We start from the raw sequence: 24,194 nt of genomic DNA on the forward strand, positions 1-24,194 counted from the left end.
TCAGCCAGTTGCTGAGACAAACCAACTTGTCCACGTTCTCTGAGTGCAGAGCAGACCTCTTCTTGTTCACAATGTGCCCTGCTACAGAGAACAGCCTCTCACAGGGCACTGTGGAGGCAGGAGTGGCCAGGTATCTGCGAGCAAGGCGGGCCAGCTGGCTGTGGGCTCCTGCATGAGCTGCCCACCACTGTAAGGGACAGTCCTCTAAGGCAGTGCAGGGCTCTGCTCTGTAGCGCTGTATGGCTCTGTCCTGCTGTACCTCCTCCTCTGACTCAGAGTCAGAGTCCATCTGCAGCAGGCTCAGCCTCTTCTTGGCTGGACCTTCTTCTGCAGTGTGTGATCTTCTAGGAGAGTCTTCATGCAGCATGCCTGCCAGTGTGGTCCACACTGCTTCTCTGTCAGTCTTGGGCACACTGTGTAGGTCTTTAAAACGTGGGTCCAGTGCAGTTGCGATCTGGAGCCATGCATAGTTGGTATGTTCCTGGTGGGAAGCAAGGTCTTCCTTAAACTTCTCTTTAAACCTCACCACATATGCAGGGTCCTCATCAGTTACTTCCATGACACGGCGCAGGTGGCAGAAGGCTGGTAGAACTACAGAGCAGGAGACGTAGGCCTCTCCTCCCAGCAGTTCAGTCACATATCTGCAGTGGAATACACACACACACACACACACACACACACACACACACACACACACACACAGATAAGACAGCAAATTAAAAAAAGCTTTTTATTACTAGGTATTAAGACATTTTCATAATAACAAAACTGATTTAAGATGTATGTTTGATACATTTAATCTAAACCTACAATTATGGTCACAATGACAGGCTCACCTGCAGGGCTCTAGAAGTGTCTCCAGTCTCTGGAGTTTGTCCCACTCTGGAGGCGTCAGGAGGACAAGTTTATGCTTTTGTTTATCCAGAGTCGCGGTTACTGCAGTTTGGTTGCGGATCAAGCGCTTCACCATCTCCAGCGTGGAGTTCCAGCGCGTAGGCACGTCCTGGGCCAACGGCTCCTGCTTGCGCCCCAGTGACACCTGCTCTGCGTTCAGCTCTGCTGTGTTTGCTGGGCTGTGCTTAAAATGGCCAACAATTTTGCGGCATTTGGCCAGCGCAGTGACAAAGCCACTGTCTGCGAGACTCACTGTGATGCATCTCTGTAGAATGTGCGCGGTACACGGCATGTGATTGAATGGCATGATGCGAGCCGCAGCGATCATATTGCGCGCACTGTCCGTGCCTACTGTTGTCACCTTCTCCTCAATTCTCCACCTGCGAGCAACAGTCTGGAACTGCTCTGCACAAGCCTCCGCATCCATCAGGGAAACAAGGTTTATTTCAATTTCTTGGCCATGAGTGAGATTTACTGAGTGGGCAAATTAGGGAAACGACACCATCAGATCCCGAGCCCTCCATGTGTTAATCAAGAGACGGCTGCTGTGCTACATCCATAAATAATGAATAAATTAGGAGCTAAAGCTGAAAGGACAGTTTATTTATACCATCTTCACGTGAACACATTCAAGAACATCACAGATGAAGAAACATTAAAAACTTCCACACTACATAAAGCAAGAAAAATAGTTTTTCTTTCAGGTGGTTTCAGAAAAACAGAAACATCAAACATCTCCAAGACTCTCTTTGAAAGAACTAAAAACCTTTGTTCTCATGGTCCAATCATGAGTGAACTCCCCGATGAAGCCTTGTGTGCTAAAACATGTCAGAGTTTTAAAGGTTAAACATGAGTTTCCAAAACGTTTTGCTGGAGAACAATGAACTATTTGACTGAGTTTCAATCATTTACAGACGAGCAAAACCAGGACAGAGAAAAAAGGACAAAACTGACTCAGTAAAAAACAGAAAAGAAGATCCCATGTAGATCTGTATTATGTAGAAGTTCAGCCCAGCAACCAGTTCAGTTCAACACAAGTTTAAATGATTCTATCTGAACTCTGTGGAGCCTGATCTCAAGCTTTTTGAGTCTGACACAGAAACCAGAGGATCTTTCTGTGTCTTCAGATTCACTGTGATCCAGTGATGGGAGTGATTTCAGCCCTGAGTGATCGCGCTGATGTTTGCACAGAGCAGACAATGAGGTGAATGTTTGGGCACATTGGTAACAGTGAAACAGTTTATTAGTAACGTGGGATCGTTTGTGTTCAGAGTATGAACTGAGATTCCTGAAGCTCTTGTCACACTGGTCACAGCTGTAGTTTCCTTCCATGTGTCCACGTTCATGAATGTTACGATTACCTGACTGTGAGAAGCTTCTGTCACAGTGTCTGCACTTGTGTGGTTTCTCTCCTGTGTGGACTCGTTTGTGTAATTTAAGGTCCCTTGCAGTGGTGAAGGATGACCCACACTGATCACAGAGGTGCTTTTTAACCCCACTGTGAATCAGTTCATGTTTTTTTAAGTGATGTGTTGTGGTGAAGCTTCTCCCACATTCTTTGCAGTATTTCAGTTTGTCTCCAGTGTGTCTACGTTGATGTACTTTTAGGGTAATTTGCTGACTGAAAGTTTTTCCACAGAGGTCACAATGAAAGTCTTTCCCACCACCACAGTGATGACAGGGTTGAGAACTGGATCCATCTGTGTCGCTCTGCTTCTAAACAAAGACACAAAGACAGTGTAAGTCAGTCCTTCAACATTTGTATCCTGAACGTCGCCTGAAATAAAGAGCATCTCTGCAGACGTCCAACTACATTTGACTGTTTCAGTTAACACACTCAGTTTACTGGGCTGCAATAACTACAATACTACCACCATAATACTACAGTAATACTAAAATCATAACTGAAAGGAAAATCTGAATAATCACTCAGAGCTGCTTTTCCATGCAGTAGAATTGCTAACATGCTAACACAGTTTAATGAGCAGAGTTGTTCCAAACAGTCAGGCTAAAATGACAAGATAACAATATAAATACATACCTCACAGTAGCTGCACTTGTAGAGTCTCTTTCTGGTGTGGATCTGTTGGTGTCGTCTCAGGTGACGTGGAGATTTAAAAGTCTTCTCACACAGGTCACATTGATAAGGCCTCTCCTCAGTGTGGGTAAACATGTGTTGTTGTAACTGTGCGTCTGTTGTAAAGTATTTGCCACACTGTTCACAGCAGTACACATCATGTCTGGTGTGAATGCGTAGGTGTTTATTTCGGTGCCCTCTCTGGCTGAAAGTTTTTCCACAGATGTCACAGCTGTATGCCTTAATTCCAGAGTGGGTAACTAGATGACTCTGTAAGTGGCTACTGTGAGTAAAAGCTCTGCCACACTGATCACAGCTGTACGCTTTAACTCCACTGTGGATGAGTTGGTGTGTTTTTAGGTAACCCTTCCAGGAAAAAGACTTTCCACACAAGTCACAGCTGAACGGTCTCTCTCCAGTGTGGATGACCTGATGCTGTTTTAGTTTAGCCCTCACAGTAAAACCCTTCCCACACTCGTCACAGGTGTGTTTTTTCTCTCCCTTTCTTCTGTGAGGTTTGTCGGCCTCCTGAGAGCGCTGACTTCTGGCTCCATGTTGGTCCTGCAGTGACAGAGATACAAACAGAGGCAGTGAGTGAAATGCAGTCGTGGAACAAACTCAACCTTCAAACTCCATTAACACTAGTTTTAAACCTGAAGGTGGAGCGTGGCACCAAACACCTTAAAGGTCTCTTATCCCCACCTGCTGGTAGTTCTACCACATTACATCCAACCTGCTGTTAAAGATAATTCATGACTGTTCAAACACTAAAATCATGCACACACACACACACACACACACACACACACACACACACACACACACACACACACACACACACATTATTTTATAATTTAGATTATTTTGTTGTTTCCTATTACATATTTCTATAATTTGTATAGATTTATACAGAATTATTCAGTGATAATAAATCCTATGTTTGTTTATTCTAAAGGAACCCCGTTAGCTTCCACAACAGATGTTGCTCATCTTCCGTCAAATACTCACATAAAATATTACACAATAAAGTGGATTCAAGATATCCACATAATTTCACTCTTACATCCACAGTGAGGTTTCACAATTGTTCAAATATAAGCAATCAATAATAATAATAATAATAATAATATCAATAACATTGAGGCACATTACACAAATTTCAAAAACAAATCATGTCTTACAATATTTACAAGAACTAAAAGCTCTGTAAATCGGCTTTTAAGTGTTCATTGAAGTTTTGAATAATTCTCTAATTTTTTAAGGCAACTTATTCCACTTAAAAGTTGCTCTAAATATAACAGTTTTACAAAACGTTACTTTTAACTCGAGCATTTACTAAATTGCAGCTTGTTGAAAACTGTGTAATATGATGATGTATTTCATCTGGATACTGCAGCTGAGCAGAATAAATGTGGTGTGTTTAACAGAATTGCTTTCTTTAGAACTACAAGTAAGCCATAGAATATTTTAGCCTGTACAGGAAGCCAAGAAAGGTTATTATGCATTTGATCAATATTAGTATAGTATGAACATCTTCACACTAATCTGGACGCCTTATTCTGGACTAACTGAAGTCTGTTAAGATCTGTCTTATTAGCTGCTGACCAAATGATTGAACAATACTCCAGATGAGACATTACTAGTGCATTAATGACATCTTTCATAATGAAGAAGTGATACACAAAGAGCATTTCATAGCCATAGCTATGCCTTGTCGGCAGAGTTATGTGACATTAGTGATGTTTGTACTTTCAGCGTTAACTTGGTTTTAAAGCCTTTAAAATATACGCCGTTCAATAGTCGACCTTAATCTGACAGAGAATGTGATGATTTTGTGGATAATTAAAGTCAGTCATATATCCACAAACACAACAAGCTGAAAGTCAGTGATGCTGCTCGGTTTGCAGTCCTGAACATCACGGCACAAGCAGGATTCACTGCACTGTTAATGTTAGCTGTGTTATATTGCTGCCTCTGTTCGGTGGTGTCGAGCCAAACGCACTTTAACGTGTGTTTGAACGAGCTGACGGTTCACTCGTTAAGCTGAAAGAAAGATGCTTTAATCACAGCAGTCACACATGTGTCCACTGCACCATCTGGAACTCTTCTTGTTTACACTCGTAATAACACAAACACTAAATCCTGCTTCTCTGGTGCTGTTGTGTAGCAGTGTGTACACCTGAGACTGTCACCTGTCTGTCTGTCCTGCACTCGCTCTCTGTTTCTTTCTCTCTGATTGTGGAATAAAAGTATGAACATGTGTTTATAAGTTACACTTGTGTTTGAATCCTGCAGCTTATCACACATTTGATTTCCATGTGTGACGACTGCAAGTGTCCAGAGTGAGGACAGACTGAGGGAGCCACTGCTGCACATCATCTGTGAGGCTTTGCAGCCCTGATGATCCACCAGGACAAACTCAGCAGTGTGTGAGGAAGAGGAGGAGGAAGAGCCAGCAGCAGCTGACAGATGGAGGGAATAGACAGACTGTTCCCTGTTTGTGAAGGACTGCTAGAAAAGTTTAACATAACTGTCTGTGCTGAATCAGTCTTATTAGGTAATGTTCAAATAATGTGATCATCCCAGTGTTTTCAGTGTGGGAGAAAGTACTCAGGGCCTTCAAGTTACACACTATGAAAGGCAGCAACAAGTTTAATGTTCAGAAACCTAAAGTATGTATCAGCAGCAGGATGGAGCTAAAAATAAATGTTGGTTTCAGTTCTATGAAGCTTTGAGTATTTTGGATCAGCAGCTGCTGTGTTTGTTGCATCATATTGCTGTAACTGTTTATATGCTTTATATATTCTGAGCTAAGTTGATCTATAGTGTTACATGATACACTCTCAGAAATAATATAAATATATATATATAAATAACTGTTAGTATCATGGTTGCTAGGCAACCTGGGCAGCGCGACGGAGGTTAGACGTCCCATTTCACGAACCTACGAGCCTCGCACTTCGGCCTTAGCGGTCTTTGAGTCTGCGGCCCTTGAGGACTTTAAAGCTGCAGAACCTGAATCGGGATACAGCCATGATGATCTCCAGCCTCGTGCTCGCCAACATTCTGACCTGAGTTAAGAAGACGATCAATGAAATGGTCTCAGCAGGTCCTTTGATGACAGCAATGAAATGCAGTGGTAAGGCTGCCACGATTAGTCGACTAGTCACGATTACGTCGACTATCAAAATCGTCGACGACTGATTTAATAGTCGACGCGTCGTTTGAAGCTTTGTAAGATCCCAAAAGCAGGAATAAGTAGCAGGATTTAAGAGTGTAATAACGGACTGAAACAGAAGATGGCAGCACTGCATGTACAAGTATGCCAGCTGCCGTTAAACCCCGAAGAAGAAGAAGCTCTGTCCCAGAATTCATAGCGCGGCCCAGCGCAGTTTCCAACAATGGCGGCAGCTAGTTAGTTTTAATATTACTCTTATTATTCTTTCTGGGTCACAAAATAAACGTTTAACATATTTTCAGGCGAGAATGTAGCTGTGTAAACCTCAAATATCGGCTCAGTTTATCAAGACATCACATATTTTCAAAAGCGCTCCGACGTTTTCGGAGACGTCTGTTACCCACTAGCTCGATAGCTAGCCGGGGGCCATGAGAGCACCGGACTCCCGGCAGATCGTTTTCAAACCCACCGCCCTACTCAGGTTAAACATGATATATAAGTCACTTAGATAAACTTAAAAATGTTATTGTTTGGCTTTTTTCAGTATTTTATTTGTTCCTGAGTAATTCGGCTGAGTTTATTAAACTTCACCAAAACAATCTGCACATTTAATTAAAATTTAATAAACTACCATCTTGTCTTTATTTTTAGTTAGCACATACCTTAAACACTTAAAGCTGTAAGCTAATGATAGTTATATAAGAGCAGATGCTGCTGGTGCAATAAGCTGTACGTTTTACGTCCAATGGATGATGATCTGATTAGTCGACTAATCGCAAAAATAATCGGTGACTAGTCGACTATCAAAATAATCGTTTGTGGCAGCCCTATGCAGTGGTAAGGCGTTTTGGGGATTAAGTTCGTTTTCATGGCAAAGAAGGACGATGCAGTTCATCTGATCACTCCTCATAACATTCTGGAGTGCAGGCAAAATGCTATTATAAAAACTTAAGCAGCAACTTCTCCAGGTTCCAATATTTATGCAATTCTCAAACCTTTTGGCCACGACTGTATAACCTCTTCTGAAGTTTAGTGGATATTATACATGGTTATGCTCAGGATGTGTCGGCCAGTTTCCACTGGAAACGCCTTTTGGTTAAACTGTCAGCGAGGAATTTGCATTTGCACTGTTACATTTTTATATAACTTTAATGCACATAAACAACAGCTGCTTGTTTCAGTGAAAATACATTGATGGCTTTTTAATAAAGTTGTGCAGCTGTAAAGTATTTTGTCTGGTGTCAATTCTATCGTCAGCTACATCGTTATGGCAAATGTTCAAATGTATATGGTGATAAATATCTTTGGTCATATGGTCCTGCTCTGTCTGTCACCTTCTGTGTTGAGCTCATTGTTTCCTCTGTAGTGGCTGAGCTGAGTCCAAGTAGCTGAAAATGTTCCTCTGCTGCTCCGTCAGACTCTCCTCCTCCTGCTGATCAGCTGGGACACAAAACAGATCTTTGTTAGGCTCCACACTGCACTGAAGAGTCAAAGTGTCTCATATGTTCATCTGACAAGTAAAAGAACACATTTTTGTTTCCCGAGGTGGGCAACTTGTTGGAAACAAACACAAAAGCTTTGAGCACTGATACCTGCCAAAGATGCAACGCCAGCAATGTGGATTGTCAAGACTCAAACCAATCATCAAGCAAAGACAACAGGGATCATTTGTTTCTGTTTATTTAGCATTCACAGCATTTGTAGTTGCCTTCTGTGCAGGGGAAGTCCACGCACACTGTGTGGTACCGCCATCCGCAGAAGGTGCATTCAACCTCTGTAAGAGAAACGAGATTGTCTGAGACTGAAATGATATTAACTAAAGAAGTGGGGATTTGTAAAACTTCAAGTGTATGATAAGGTGAAAACAAATACACAACTGCATGTCATGTAGTTGAAGGTTTTTTTTCTTTTGGAAGACCGGAAAACACTGAAAGTTATAAATTAGTCCTTTATTTATCCAGGTAAAAAAAAATCTCATTGAGATTAAAAATCTCATTTCCAAGAGAGACCTGGCGTCATGGCAACACAAGTCACATACCACACAGGTATATAACATTTAAAACAAACACAATATCCCAACATGTGTAACAAATGTATTGTGCTTGAAACAAATTCAGAATAGGTGATAAAGCAGCTGCACATGTGTGTCACGAGTAAATCTGGCTGTATAACAAACAGAAACAAGTGATGCTGCTGTCTTTGCTCAATGGTTGGTTTGAGTCTTGACAATCCACATTGCTGCCATCTTTCAATATGTTTGAATGCACCAGTGTAAGTGCAGCCACTCAGACTCAATGTGTTCATAGAAACAGGTGCAGATGTGTCACGAGTTCATCCAGCAGTAGCTATGGCACTTGGCCACAGGGGGCAGCAGTGGACTGACCTGCATTCGAGACTGCTCCAGCTGCTCTGTGACAGTCAGTAGATCTGCTACAAATTGCAGATCATATGCAAGTTTTGGAAATGACATTATAAATATTCCTAACTCAGCCACGGCAGCATTGTTGATGTATTACCTATATACTACAAATTATTCCACCTGCTGAAAAGTGGATCTAATGTGGGCGGACTCACACTTAGCAAATAAACCTGTGATGTGAGAATGTAATCAAACTGTTGATCAGAGGCAAAGTAATTTAAAGTTTATGATGCTATCGTCTAATGTTAGCTGACATGATGTTAGCTTGTAAACTTATGTTGTTGTCTGGGTCTCATGTCTGATCTGATGATAATAACTGTGACAACACAGAGATTAAATAAAGGACGTTGGTGGGACTTCTTATGTTAGAACTATAACTTCAGTTAAGGAGTGAGACGTAAGGTGACAAGGAGAATGAAGAGAATGAGAAAGAAGTAACTGGGAAGAGAAAATGAAAACAAAAATTTGAAATGATCAAATTTGTGTTAACAGATGATGGTGATTTTAGAAATTCAAGTAATTTAAAGGTTTTATCCTATTTGTTGTTGTTTTTTTCATATTCTTCTATTTGCAAGAGGTTATTAATAAAACAGGTTCTCTTTCTGGTTTCTCTTTTTGGACGCACTCTCTACAGCTTATCACATCCAAAATGGCGGATGTCAAGTACAAAACCTCGACAGAAACAATCAGCAAGAATTTTAGCATCAGTCCAAAATAAAACTGTCCAACTACAGAGTTTTAAAATCCAACTAAACTATGAACAGAGATCTTTTACCAATAGGCTATTGATGAGATGACAGTGGTAACAAAAACGTACACATCCGCGCACACAGACAAAATGGCGGGAGAGCGTTTAACGGTCGACCTCATGAGTCCGTTACCGTGAACTATGGAGCGGCAGATTTGTGCTGGAACTGAGCTGCACACAGCTGATGTTAGCCAGGAAACATTACACACTGCTAACGTTACCTTCACACGGAGCTCCACACGGAGACGATCAGCGTCAGGCACAAACACCAAGTTCAGAAAAGAGGAACTTTGAGCAGGAAGGAAAGAGTCAGAGCGGCGTTTGAGGACACGTTTACAACCACGAACATCAGAATCTGTCTGTGCTGCATTCAAGTGCAAGTTGGAAACTCACTAATCTCTGTCATGTTGTGCAAAGATGATTTATTTCTGCTGGTTTTCTTGTTTGAAACACAAACATGTGTCAGCACTTTGTTGTTCTTCACCCTGCAGCATTTGAATATTTCAGGAGTAAACTGATCATAAATTCATGAAGTCATGACTGAAAGTGCAGACTGAGAGTGGATCACATGATGTTTGAGGTGTGTCATGTGACATGTTCAGTATTGTCACACATGTCTAGATTGTCCCTGATATCATAACTGCTCAAACACTGATGATTATATTTGAAGAATTATTCCTGATGGCAGCAAAGTTTGAATGGAGCTCTCTGTCTGTGCTGATTTGTCGCCCTCTGGAGGTCAAAGCACAAACTGCATGATGTCACTGTAACCACCACAGTGACAGGAAGTGTTTTTAAATGATGAAATATGTCAGTGATGCTGATAGTGTGTTCATCACAGACGTTCAGGCTTCATGTTGACATGAATCAAAGTTAATGTCATTATGGACCAAGGACAGTACTCTGGGTCTCCTGCAGAACAACTCGAGCTGTGATACCTGAATGAAGAGCCTCTGCTGCTTTAAAGAAGGAGGCTCGAGGCAGAGGTGAGGTGCAGACCAACCAGCTTTAATTCAGCAACTTTAACAGAAGGATCAGAAAAATAAAACTATACAGCACAGTGATGCTGACTGAAGCCACAGCATTAAACTAAACAAGCATCGGATCATCTTTAACAACATCTAATAAATAATGACAACTATTTAATCCTGTATTTCCTACAATAAAGCCTGTTCAGATATTTGTTGCTGATGGAAATGTAAAAGGCTCCCAGGAACCAAAGGACAAAAACAGAGGCAACAGTCACAACTGCAAAGGATCCCCTAACACATAAACTGGTTCGAAGATATTTTCTAGCTCTGCAGAGGAGCTTGATTGCACGGACAGTAAAAAGTGGATTCAATAACAGCAGCGAGCGCTGAGTGATATAACGGTGCTGCGAGCAGCAGTGCAAAGGCTCACACAGAGACAGCAGCTACACTGTGTGTGGATGTGATCCACAGTCACAGCTGTGGGTTTCAGTCAGTGTGTCTCTAACTTCATGGTCACATTTCAAAGCTTATTGGAGCCAGAAGATGTTCAAGTAAAAGATTTATTGCTGTACTCGTCTACCAGGATAACAGGAGGTTCATAAAGCTGTGTAATACTTCAGCTTTCCATCATGGAGTAGTAGTTGTGTCCCTTTGTGTTTATTAGTGTGTTCACACGTCTACTTTAACTTCACTCTGTAATGAAAGGATTCAAATCCCTGATAAATACATACATGCTGACTCTGAGTCTCAGTGAAGGAGGAAAGGATGGATGAAGGCAGCCTAGTGTGGGTCATGTGAATATGAATATGAATGAATATTCTTTATTGTCATTGTCACAGGTACAATGAAATTGAAAGATGTCTCTGGTCAGTGCAACATCACAAAAGATAAATACTTAAAAACTATAATTAAATACTTAAAAACTATAATGATAGGATATAAAAGATAGAAATACATATAAAATACAGTATACTCATACCGTAGATACACCCAAGCAATCCAGGCCTAAGGCCCCATACAGACACTCAACATACGACCTAGTTGATATATCACTCAAACAATCAATCACTCAGTCAATTTGTTAGCGCATCCAACAAAACATGTCTGAAAGCATTCCAACATCAAGGGCACAAATGACAACAGGGGCAATGAAAGTCATCTGCTTTTAGTAGCATTGAGACATGATATTGCAATTGGGTAGAAACTGTGTTTGAGTCTGTTAGTCCTTGTGTATGTTGTTCTATACCGTTTACCTGAAGGCAGCAGTTCGAACATGGAGTGTCCAGGGTGTGAGGTGTCCTTTATGATGTTATGGGCTCTTTTGAGGCAGCGGGAACTGTGTAGGTCTTTCAGTTTGAGGAGAGGGCAGCCGATTGTCCTTTGGGCAGAGTTGATTACTCCCTGGAGTGCTTTCCTCTGAGCCACTGTGCAGCTAGCGTACCATATGCCTATGCAGTACGTTAGTATGCTTTCGATGGAGGCTCTGTAGAAAGACACCAGCAGTCTCTGTGTGATGTTGTTCTTCCTAAGCACTCTCAGAAAGTACAGTCTCTGTTGTGTCTTTTTCAGTAGCTCAGAGGTATTCACACTCCAGGATAGGTTTCCCTCTATGCTGACTCCAGTGTGTGTCCAGCAGTCATCCAGGGCAGTCATCCAGGGCCTGGATCCATCTGTAACAGGAAGACAAAGTCCAGCCTGTAATCATCCTATCAGGCACAGCGTTTCCATCCAGCATCCTGACGACGCTAACAACCCGTCAAACGTCTCCTCTGGTCCACAGAAGTCACACTTCCTGTGTCATGTTTACCTTTTTAAGTGTGCTATTCAAGCCTGTGTGACCAACTCTGACTCTCCAGATTCCATCCTGGTCTCTGCTGCAGCTTCTTCTACACGACTGTTTTCTGTATAATAATATCTGCCTTTCCCGTCTCTGTCCCAGTGTGCCTGCCACTCGTCCTTCATCTTTACCTTCATTATACTCTTCACCTCACTTTCACTGTATTTTATAGTCAAACCTGCACGACTTCTTCTTGCTGCACCTTTTTAAACTTATCGTCCTGTTCATTGCATCAACACCGATATTCACAGGGAGCCATAAGAAATCCACTTCTATCCCTCTGTGTTTGATTCTATACAGTAAATGAAGTATATCAAAAACAATATGTTGCCTAGAGTCTGAAGACATATCACCTGTGCTCACTAGCACGCTGCTAGAGTCCCAGCAAACCACATACCTGCATATTAGTGCGTCCTCCACCCAGTTCAAGCCAGTAACATCACTACCAGCTCCCAGTATAAACTGCCACATCATCTGTAATTCTTTTACTCATCACCAAACTTATTTGTGGGAGAACAAATGCAGCAGCCGTTCTTTTATCTGACAGTGTTGACGCATCAGTAAATATCCTCACATGACCTGAGGACTTTCCCACTATATGAACCTGCTTTTAGTCGCCCCTCCTCCCTCGCCACAAGCTTCCTTTACAACATAACTTATAAAAAACAACTTTATTGACAATCAGCAATAACAATTACAGACAGTCTAGAAGAAGAATCACATGATCAAGGAGCAGAAGTTTATGGTTTTAATAGCTTTTTCATTTTGGGAAAGTTTTAAAAACATTGTTTGGTTTTCTTTCTAAAGCGTTGAAAGGACGGCTTTGCATCAGAAAAGTAAGATCAGCAAATGAATCCATTAAAGTTCTTTTGCCTTGTTTGCAAAAGAAGCCAAACAACATTTGTGTCACAAAGAGAGACTTCAGAACAGATCAAAGATCACAAACATCAGGCACTGATGGAAACAGCCAAACACAGAAACAGAGGCACCAGCAGGTGAAGGAGGCCTGTTGTAGAAATGACTCTGAGTGCTCAGGTAGAAACGCATGAAGAACCAGTGCGTCTAATATTTGGAAACCAATCTGTGTTTGAGCGTCCTGGATGAAACACAGATCATGTTGCAGAGCGAGGACGTCGTCTTTCCTCCCGAGTGTGTAACTACAGGACGTGTGCAGAAGGTTTAATCGTCCTCCTGACAGTTACTGATGAACGAGTCCTTCAGGGAGGCTCCAGGATCACTGTGGCTTTTACCAGCTGCTGCTAAACTGAGAGGTGTTGCTGCTTCATGTGTGAAGATGTTTGCATGGCTTTAACAGTGCAGACGTTCCTCATGTGCACCCATTTCATATGTTTTATTGTGATGTTTAGTAACATCTGCTTCCCTCCTTCAGGCAGACGATAAAGTGAGCTCAGCCTTAAACATGTGGAGAGAACGTTTGACCGACAGTCCTGGGACGACTGCAGAACAATGGTTTGTTTTTAATGATAAAGTTTCATAATGGAAATAAATGCTGAGCCTGTTTCATGATGTTGGCCCTGCAGCATCAGGCAGGATTAATACTGTAACAAACGTGTGTCACAGTTATAATGACTTTAAATGAAGACTTGGGTTGGATGGAGATGTCAGCTGGATTTGTGCTGACTGTCACTTTAAATGTTTTCAGTTCAGCTTCTAAATCTACTTTTGTATAATGTTTGCTGAGTTTTGCACTTCATGACGCTTTTAAGAAGAGCCAATAAATCCTGACTTTACACAAAAATAAAGGTTTAATGTGTTTAGTGTGACAGTGGAGGAGAGCGCACATAATAAGAGTCATTAACAGAATGGTGACAATTATAATCTGTCTCATTTTAGGAGCAGCTCACAGGCACAACAGACTACAGAGCAATCAAAGCACCAGTTAAACGTCCATGTGACCGGCTTACAGCCAATGAACAATCAGTTCCCACTGTCCCCACCGACATCACTGTACTGGAAAGACTGTGCTGCCATGGTCAGAGATGAACTGGTACTAAAATGTAAGGCAGCTGATGTGTGTGGCCTTAGCAGCACAAATGCATCACGGCTGCAACGCTGCAGTGTGTTTAAACATTTGAACATTTCTGTGGCTTCAAACCAGCAGCTGCTCTGTACTCAGTCGTGTTTGTGTGTCTGTCAAAGTGATTGTTGTCTTTAAAAAGCCTTTTGTGTTGCGTTTTGTGAGCAGTGCCGAGCTTCTCTGTAGTCTAAGCTGAGTCGATATATTTGATTCCATGTTTGGTGTGATTTTCAAAGTCAGCAGCAGCAAACCCATACGGTAAAAAAATACATTTTTCCTGGCCAAAATATATTTCAAATATATGGTAAATATATTTTGTATTTGTGATGCTCCAAAAAAATATATTTTTGAAATTGAAAATATATTTCTTTCAAACCAAAATACATTTCAAAACATATTTTAGGGTGAAGAAAATACATTTCCAACCTTACAGTAGAATGTATATCAAAGTATCCTTTATTTAAAATATATTTAGTGCAATAATGATGATAATGATAATGATAACAATACTAAAAGTAACATGTTTTATGCACATCTGCAAAAAACAGTTGGATTCAAACAAAACAGAGTCAAAGGTCTATCACGAATTAGGTTGTTTATTCATTTGCTTACAGTATTTCACATTACACAATATCTCACTATAATGTAGCGTTCATTGACTTTGAAATTATCTGTCAGTGATACAGTAAACAAGATACAACAACTGCTATGTACACTTTAGTTTTTGACAATATATACAATTTAGTATTTAAAGGAACACACTCCACTGTTTTGGAAATAGGCTCATTCTCCATCTCCCTCAGAGTTAAAAATGCAGCGTCTTCTTTCTAGATCCGTACGTTAATAGGGCTCTGGAGCGTGATCTTACGGGATGGGGCGTAGCCAGGATTTTTGGTCAAGGCGCCATATTAGCAGGCCAAACAAATGCTTGCTGTGCGGTCGGTTGTAATGTTAGATTGCACTACCGACAAAGGAATAAGCTTGAAAACAGGCTCTCTTTTCATTGTTTCCTCACCTGGAAACATCATGAGGGAGCTTATGTGTTGGATGTTACCAAAAGAAGGCGTCTAGCCTGGATAGCAGCTGCGAGACGAGCTGATATTCAGTTCTCTACCAGCCACAGATATCTGTTGGTGTGCTCCAGTATTTTCATTCAGGTAAGTTCTAAATAAGTTCATATTATTCTTTATAGCCTGTTAATTTTATTTTCAATGCGCTCTGAGATCATAGCACAAACTTAGAACAAACATGCAGAACTACCTTCTATTTATAGAGTTGCTAATTATTTGGCATTATTGCAACAAACCAGCCTATGAAATGAATGAAACAAATCCTGACTGGGTTCCAACACTACACATGGGGCACTACGAAATCCCTGCTTCAAACTACATGCTACATACCACCATGCCAATCAGATTACTTCTTCCATGTGTGGGTAAAAAGGTGACCTTCCTGGATAAGATGGCAAAGGTTTGCTGCGTTTTGGTGAACATGTGCCCCAGTGTGGTAGTAAAACCAGGGAAAAATGCTCTTGTTAAATACTCTTAAGTCTTGTGCTGTTTATGTAGTGATAAGTTTTCTTTCTTTTTTTTTTTTTTTTCCTTTTTTCTCTTTTTTTTTCTCCTTCTCTTTTTACAGTTGCAGAAACATATAGGTGATTGCTGTAACGTATGTTTTAATTTTGAAATTAAAGCAGCCTTTTTTCCGTTAAAAGGTTCTTTGTGAGGATCAATCCAGACATGGGAACAAAATGCCCTGCAAAACTTGGTACAAGCCGCAAGACAGGTCGTGTCGTAAAGAGGAAGGTTACAAGAATCAGCCCTCGGATCACCACCTTCCTCCAGCGGCTCTCTGAGTTTGAATGGAGGACTTCCAACTAGGTAAGAACAGAGATGATAATATCTTTTACATAGCTGATAATTATATACATACTGTACACACATCCATACAACAGTATGAATGATCTCAGACAGATGTGAACAAGTGAATAACCTGAGCAAACATGAATATTGATGATGTGTCTTTGACAGGTGGTGATAAAGACTACGCTGAACCCGACCATCCTGGTAATGGAAATCTAAATCCCATGTCACATTCTATTTCCTGGGACCCACTGATAATTATTACATTTTGTAAATGAGTTTTGTTTTACAATTGTAATAGTTTATTTAATGTTCATGCTGGTGGGTTTGTCCTGTTTTTAGTGGAATGAAAAACTGTTTTCCTTAAAAAAATCAGACAGAAAGGTGAAGGACTGTGTAGTTTTCATGTACGCTTCTATTTATTTTGGTTATTGGCATTGTTTTTATTCAGTTGAAAAATGTTTTTCTTGTTAAAAAAAAAATCAACAATAAATGTTGGTTTAATTCACTATTCTGAGACTACTTTATTTTTTTATTTTTTTTTGTCCCGTTTGGATCTATAGCCATCAGAATTGTTGTCTTGAGGCCAAGAAAGATGGCAAGTGGATTTATTTTACCAAGTGGATCATCATGGCCTTGCCATATTGGTCCATTTGATTGACCTTTATTATAATTATGAATTTATTTTATTTTCAGTTGCAAACGGGACAGACATAACTGTGGGACAGGACAGGGGGAAAGAATGAAAGAAAGAGAGGGAGAGAAAGAAAGAAAACCAAAGGGGGGAAGAGACGGTGAGAAGGGGGGGAAGAGAGAAAAAAAAACAAACAACAAAAAAAAAACTCCTGGGTCACCTGTATGGAGAAAAACAAACAAACAGAGGAGACAGCAAACAACAAAGAGCAACATAATAATAGAAAAAAAAGCACCATCACAATAAACTAGCTAGCCATAGATATCAATAGTTACTAAATAATAAACGATATTGTGCAGCACGCAGGATAGACAGCGCACAGTGTGCTTTGAGGCAGCAGCCAAGAAAGCTGTAGTCCGCGTCTGTGAATACCCATGTGTACACCTGTGTGCATACCTGTGTGGATCAGCATGCTTGCATTCCAAAGGTTTCTCCATGTGATAAGTGATAAGTTTTCAAAAGAGACAGTAAATTACAGAATGCTAGTAGTGGGTGATATTATACAAATGCTGTCATGATTTTATGTGAACATTTTGTCATTTGTAAACTATACATAACATTTTTTCTACATTGTAACTGATGTGATGTTCGACAAAGTGCTTTTAATTAAAAATAGGCAAACATTTCTTTGTTTCTTTATTCAACTTTTGAACAGTGGTATTTAGTAAGTACATATTCAGTAAATGCAAAGTATTTACATGGCCCCCTAAATTAAAACATTATGGGTTATTCAGAACAGAACTATGCTTGGAAAAATATTGTCCCATCAGTTGATCCAACTCCTCCACAGTAGCAGGTGGAACTTTTCTTTTTTGAGGATGGCTTCTTTTACCTGTCACTACAGATGGTCTGTCTATGTTTTGATCAAGAACCTTTTTTTTGGGCAGCTGAAGAGGAGAAGTCTATCTTATGGCCAACCTCTGGCTGTATCTTGGTCATATTACCCAGCAAAACCCAGTATGCAGGTTCATCTGTAACAGTCCTTGTGCCACAGATCCTCACTGTTGCTTCTACATTAAACAGAAGAGCAATGACATGGCTGCAAGTCTCCACGACTCTAGCCATACAGCTGCAGTGGGCGGCTTCAACCTTCCCTGTGATGCTCACAATGACCTGTGGCTGCAATGCTGCAATTCAGTCTTTAAGAGTGCAGGACCTAAAACACACACAGACAAAGTTCATTTAAAGACAAGAACTATGAGCCAAGTCCGACACAAATGTGTTTTATTTACTTTCAAATCCATTTATCATAAATGTAACAAATAAAGTGTTTTTATGTATCCATCTATAGAACGCTGCATGTTATATTCTAAATCTGCATGTTTCTTTTTAGAAACCTATCAGCAAAAAATGAACCTAAAGTATGTAATGCAAGGATGTAATCACTTTCAAGAGGGAGAAAACATAAAGTTCGACTTTAAGTGACAACTATGGACACCTAATATGACAAGGAGATTCTGCAGGTCATTAATCAATGTATAAAACTAAAACAGAATGTATTTTTAGTGACACAGGACACAAACAAGGAAGCAAGATGTGTAATTAGGATTATTTATAATAAATATGAATTAATTAGGGCAATTTCTTTAACCATAAAGAATAACTAAATCCTTCAGGACAATGTCACATCAATGCACTGAACTCACTATGTTATCCCTCTAACAGAGCCTCTACATGTTCTCACTGTAATTTCCCCCTCACGAATGAATTTTTGCTAGCACTAATTTGAATGTTGGGGGGAATCAAACGCATTTTACTCGCAGTACTCAAGCTGACTTACCTTTGCTTGAATGACGGCGTACTCACAATGTGGAGGCTTAAAAATAGCCAAATCTTGTACCCAGTCCTTGGTGAATTGGATGTGCGCCTCCAGAGATTTATAATTGCGAAATTGGTGCGCCATGTATGCTCTGACTCCACAGACAAGGTATGAGAGTAGATCATGCTAAGTCAATAGCGGTTTGGTCTTCAGGGTTTCTACTCCACGGCTATATTTCATACGGGTCCACATTTCAACAATCAAGTACCGTCTCTTTGCATCTGGACAGAATCTGTCTCTATACCGTCATTTTCTTTTGAGCTACGTTTCAGAATGGTTCGTAGCAAACTTGTTTTGATTCGTGACCTGCCAAGATGGTGCTGCGCTCCCACAATGCATTGCGACATTACGTCAACTCCAAAGCCCTTTGCGTGCAGGAGTGTATGCGCATGCGCATTACCACGGTGGTTTAAAAAATAAAGATATAATGAAAAGTAATTAATAAAAATTAAATATTTAAACATTCCCACAAATGTGCAATGAACGTGCAAAAACTCTCTTTAGTAGTTGTTGCTGTTTCTTTCTTTCTTTCTTCTTTTTTTTTTTTTTGAAAAATAACGACGTCTCTGAGGCACGAAATCTGACAGCGAGAGGAACGGCCGGATACAGGAGACGGGAAGAAACAAGCCGATTATGTTCGCGTTAATTAAGTGGTTGGAAGATGTAAAATTCTCAATTCTGCCAACTGAACATATACGAGATTTTAATGAGGATGAATAATTAGCCGGCATGGAGGAAACGGACCTTTATTTCATGGAGTGGCGACAAGAAGCCAAGGCGGGTGGCCAGTCTAAGAAGCCTCCATCATCAAGCTAGCAGGTGCCTTTTCCCATATAATATTACTTTATTCTCGTGTATTTGGAACGGAAGCGTAGAGCTGCCACCCAGGCAAAAGAGAAATATAAGTATATCACGTTATAACGTGAAAAGTTTATCGTTCTAACAATATACTATCATGTTTGAACAACATGTTTGAACAACATTGTACGAAAAATGTACATAATTATCACATCCGTACAATATTGTGCGAACGTGACAATTATGTATATTATAATAATGTGATAGTATATTATACCAGTGGTTCTTAACCTGGGTTCGATCGAACCCTAGGGGTTCGGTGAGTTGGTCTCAGGGGTTCGGCAGAGCCTCCGCTGTGACGTGCACGGCTCATTTTGTGCACCAGTAAAAAACATATCTACGTCTAATTTGAAAAAAAAACACACTTTATTTTTCACTAAAGAGGGGTTCAATGAATGCGCATATGAAACTGGTGGGGTTCGGTACCTCCAACAAGGTTAAGAACCACTGTATTATACAAACATGAAAAGCATAATGTTAGAACAATAAACATTTCACGTCATAACGTGATACAGCTCTATTTTTCTTTTGCCTGGGTGGCAGCTCCACGCTTCCATAATTTGGTAATCAAAATATGTAACTTAATTAATTATATTGTGACGTACTTTTGCCTTTTCTTATTATTCTGCCTTCTCAATAACTATCAAAGCCTATTCACATTTAATTTGGCTTTCACAGAAATCCTACCTCTCCTTCTGGCTACAGAGTACTTACCAAGGTTAGAAACAAAGAACAGTTATGCTTTATTAATGTTCGCTAATTACAATGTTCCACATTTCCTTGCTTTTTAAGTCATTTTTAGGCTTTTTAGAGTTTTTGTTTTTTATTTTTTTTAGCAGTAATGTTTCTGCCTATTTATTTCAGCCCATGAAATCGAATGCAGATCTTCCTAATGTGAGATTTACATAAATGTAAGTAATTTTGTTTGTCATTGTCATTAATGTTGTTGCTGTTGTTGTTTTTGTGCAGTTTGCAATCATATAAACCTAGCAAACATCAGTCAGCACAGTGACTAACCTAAACAGATTCTTGCTTTATTCACATATATTATATGTAATTATATATACCTGCACATTGTACCTAGGGTTGCAGCCACTTGGCCCCACCCCATTGTTGTGACAGCCCTGATTGTACTTATACACTGCATCTGAACAGGGAACAGTCTGCCACATTAATGTATTTTCAAGTGACTTGTTTGTAATACATGAATTTGTTTCTTACAGATGTCAAAGTCTCAATCTCATGCTGCCCTCCCCCATCCTCCTAAAGTAAGTATTTGTTGTTGTGGTTTTTTATGCGGTGTCTGTGTCACATGCTAATCATAATTATTGAAATAACTGTTTTCTAACAGATTTTCCAAAACACTAGTTATGTTTGTTGTCATTCAGACCAATACTACTGCTTAGACATTGTTTAGTGGTCATGCATGTTTGACAAGCTCGTTATGATACCAAAACAGTAGGCCTATCACAATAATCGATATATCGACTTAACACACAGTACATGTACATGACCTCAATAATTGTTGATGATGTAATTTATCTGCCATTATATTTACAAAAATAAAATATAATGATAACAAAACAATAACATTAAATAACATTGTTTTCTATTTGTTAGAAAATTTACTATTTATTCAAGTTTTTAAGGTATCTAATATTTTGATTCCTAATTTCAATGATCTAAATACTTTAAGAATTAGATGTTGGTTTGTCAATTGAAAGTGTGTAGATCTTGCATTATGGTGGTGTTATATTATGATTATACATTCAAAGACATAAAATGGTCTTAAAATGACAATGACATAACTTGTCGCAATTGTTTATGGGGCAATATACCGACCAACAAAAAGTCGTTATCGTAACAGGCCTTCAAAACACACAGTTTTATGATTGATAAATTAAAAAAATAAATACATTTAATTTCTCTGAGATTCTCTAATATTCAGTTACAGTTCACAACACAGTTACCCGTACATGCAGTATTATACTGTAAATATAAATCTCTGCATTTAGCATCCCACTAGAAGCGTCACAGTTACTGCCTCTTTTTTTTTTTTTTACAAATACCTGTACTATTACTAACACATTTACTGTTTTACTTTTAGCCTGTGGATACAAATGCAGATTTCCTTAATGTAAGTTGTGCATTTTAATTACATCATGTTATTTTTATTATTATTTATTTATTTATTTTATTTTACATTCAAATATTTCAAGCTTCTTGGTTAAAGAAGCTTGATTGCTAGTAGGTAAAGAATAGTTCACCTATAATTCATATTCCCAATTAATTTCTCACCTCTGATTGAATGCCTTTGTTTGTTTTCCTATAACAAAACATTTTTGCTGGATATATATGGTGAATTTATATGCATAGATACAGTCGTAGTGCTTGACACATGCAAACAGCAGTAGATGTACTAAAAAGGAAATAATTACAATCATGATGTTGATTGCTGATGTCAGTATATATATTTTAGAGGAATGTTTTGTTTTTCACCCAACATAACTATATTGCTTCAGAAGAGATTTATTACCCTACCGGACTCTTATATATTGTTCTGTTTTTTGTTTGTTTTTGTTATTTTCAGGTTCAATGGTGCGTGTTCTTCTAATGGCCGCCTTCCCACTGGAGGTTTTGATCCACAGCAATTTAAAAGGTAATCAGCTTTGAAAGTCAGTTCAAATGGTTAGCTAATAGTACTTTAAAAAGCCTACAACTCTGTCACCAGTTTCTTTACCAAAAATTACCCATAAAAGTATCGCTCAATAGCATATAATTGTAGTTCAAATGTTTAGTTGTACAAATATCAAATTTTTGGAAATCTAAAACTAGTCAAACACTCAAATGTTCATGCTTTTTATAGGAGGACAGAGCAAAACGGACATCGGCGCAGAGTGAAGAACTGCCCTTGATAAGGACACTATGACAGCCATATATAGTATGTGAAGACTTTCTGTGTATCTAAAATTGCATACACCACAAGTAACTTACTTTGCAACCATTAAAATAGGTTGTAAAGTAAGTTACCAATACAAATAGGTGATGATGCATTGTAGTGGTTGGTCTCAGACAAAGAAGGTCAACAGATTTATGAATGCTGGAAGGTAAGGAGAGACGACCAAAAGGGGTGTTAGCATTACTGTAATGTGAACTGGATAGACTTCCCATCTAGGAAAAAAAAGAGGTAAAATTATGCGTAAAATATATCTGTATTAATATCTGTATCTATATAAACAGAAATATCTGTTTGCTAAATGAAGCCAGCTAACATAAATCACATTTTTATTTTAACTCTGATAAAAGTAATAGAACTGTGACTTTTGTTTGTTACAGTGGGGGTAAGGAAGGGGTTTCCCAGCGTGTCCAGAAGGGCTTTGAGGATTGCCGTGAAAGCTGGGGGAACTGAGACTGTGTGTATATATATATATATATATATATATATATATATATATATATATATATATATATATATATATATATATATATATATATATATATATATATATATATATATATATATATATATATATATATCCATAGGTCCCTCATCCTATTCATGTAGCCCCTTCCGCCGGGGGTTACCCCAGGTGCAGGCTATATATATATATATATGCAGCTGGATAGCGTAGTGGTTAGACTACACGCCTTTGGAACAGAGGATCGCAAGTTCGATTCCTGCCTGGGGCGTCTGTATCCAGTAAGGGTCCTAAGGCTAGACCCCCTATGCTAAGCAAGCCTACCGCAGACATGAGCGAGACAGATAAATATGAAGGCATGCCGGCTCGGACGTCGCCCGGATCAACAAGGTCCGCGTCAGGTGTTGAGGAACCAGGGCACCCTGACGAAAAGTGGGCTACTGGAACAAGAAGGCATCGGTGGGCAAGGGACGAAAACAGGGCGTTGTTGGAATGCTACTACGCAAGTAACCCCGGCGGAAGGGGCTACATGAATAGGATGAGGGACCTATGGATTCTTCGATACCCAACATCCACAATGACGGCGAAACAACTAGTAGCTCAGTGTTCCAACATTCGAAAGAAGGGACTGCTCTCACAGCTAGAGATTGACGAGGTACAACACAAATGCTACGGCAAGGAGGAGTCAGGACGCCAGGTCAGGGGGGAGATATCATCACCCCCACCCGAGATTGGGTACATAGCCCCAAGTGCGATAGGAGAAGGATCGTTGAGTGCGAGAGGAACTGACCTGAAAAATAGGATCATGGCCAAGCTTGAAACCTGGATCCCCCGTAGCCGGTTACCAAGATTACGTGAAGTACCCTCAGAAGGTCTGCTAGATGATGTTAATGCAGCACTACGGACAATACCTACAACCACGATTACCGACACTAACAAGCTGATCTACAATACGGCAGCAGTGATCAGTGAGATGCTTGGCTACAAGTTGAACAGCCACAAGGGGCAGTACCCTCCATGGAGAAGGAGGCTAGAGGGCAAGATCAAAGTAGCACGGAGAGAGGTTAGCCAACTAACGGAGTTGCAGAAAGGTGCGACGAATAAGGTGCCTAAGAAATACAGCAAGCTGTCCATACCTGAGGCCTTGGAAACTGCCAAGCAAAGACTCACAGCCTTGGCCAGCCGCTTGAGGAGGTACACCAGAGAGATAGAAGGCAGGAGAATAAACCAGCTGTTCTCCACAGAACCAGCAAAGGTGTACTCTCAGTGGCAAGGGAACAATAAGAGAACAGCACCACCAAGGCTGGAGACGGAGCAATACTGGAAGAGCATATGGGAGAAGGATGCAACCCATAACGGCAATGCTCAGTGGCTAGAGGA

At 40.0% G+C, this 24,194-nt stretch overlaps 4 long non-coding RNA genes across 5 annotated transcripts; 2 read left to right on the forward strand and 2 right to left on the reverse strand.

Moving 5' to 3' along the window:
* Positions 1-1,476: 1,476 nt before the first annotated feature.
* On the reverse strand, positions 1,477-3,636 carry LOC143413560 (uncharacterized). Its single transcript, XR_013094161.1, has 2 exons — positions 2,936-3,636; positions 1,477-2,610 (listed from the first exon to the last, which is right to left on the reverse strand). It is a non-coding gene; the product is annotated as an uncharacterized LOC143413560 (long non-coding RNA).
* Positions 3,637-6,086: 2,450 nt separating this feature from the next.
* LOC143420777 (uncharacterized) lies at positions 6,087-9,862 on the reverse strand. Its single transcript, XR_013100514.1, has 3 exons — positions 9,538-9,862; positions 7,742-7,923; positions 6,087-7,589 (listed from the first exon to the last, which is right to left on the reverse strand). It is a non-coding gene; the product is annotated as an uncharacterized LOC143420777 (long non-coding RNA).
* Positions 9,863-19,135: 9,273 nt separating this feature from the next.
* On the forward strand, positions 19,136-20,280 carry LOC112432692 (uncharacterized). Its single transcript, XR_003023182.2, has 3 exons — positions 19,136-19,356; positions 20,074-20,113; positions 20,260-20,280. It is a non-coding gene; the product is annotated as an uncharacterized LOC112432692 (long non-coding RNA).
* Positions 20,281-20,644: 364 nt separating this feature from the next.
* On the forward strand, positions 20,645-22,355 carry LOC143413564 (uncharacterized). 2 transcript variants are annotated; one of them, XR_013094166.1, is made up of 4 exons: positions 20,645-20,663; positions 21,503-21,532; positions 21,986-22,054; positions 22,262-22,355. It is a non-coding gene; the product is annotated as an uncharacterized LOC143413564 (long non-coding RNA). The 2 variants fall into 2 exon arrangements; XR_013094165.1 differs by lacking the exon at positions 22,262-22,355 and having other exon boundaries at positions 21,986-22,126.
* Positions 22,356-24,194: the final 1,839 nt, after the last annotated feature.

Source organism: Maylandia zebra, linkage group LG2, assembly GCF_041146795.1.
Source record: "Maylandia zebra isolate NMK-2024a linkage group LG2, Mzebra_GT3a, whole genome shotgun sequence".
Classification (NCBI taxonomy): Eukaryota; Metazoa; Chordata; class Actinopteri; order Cichliformes; family Cichlidae; genus Maylandia; species Maylandia zebra.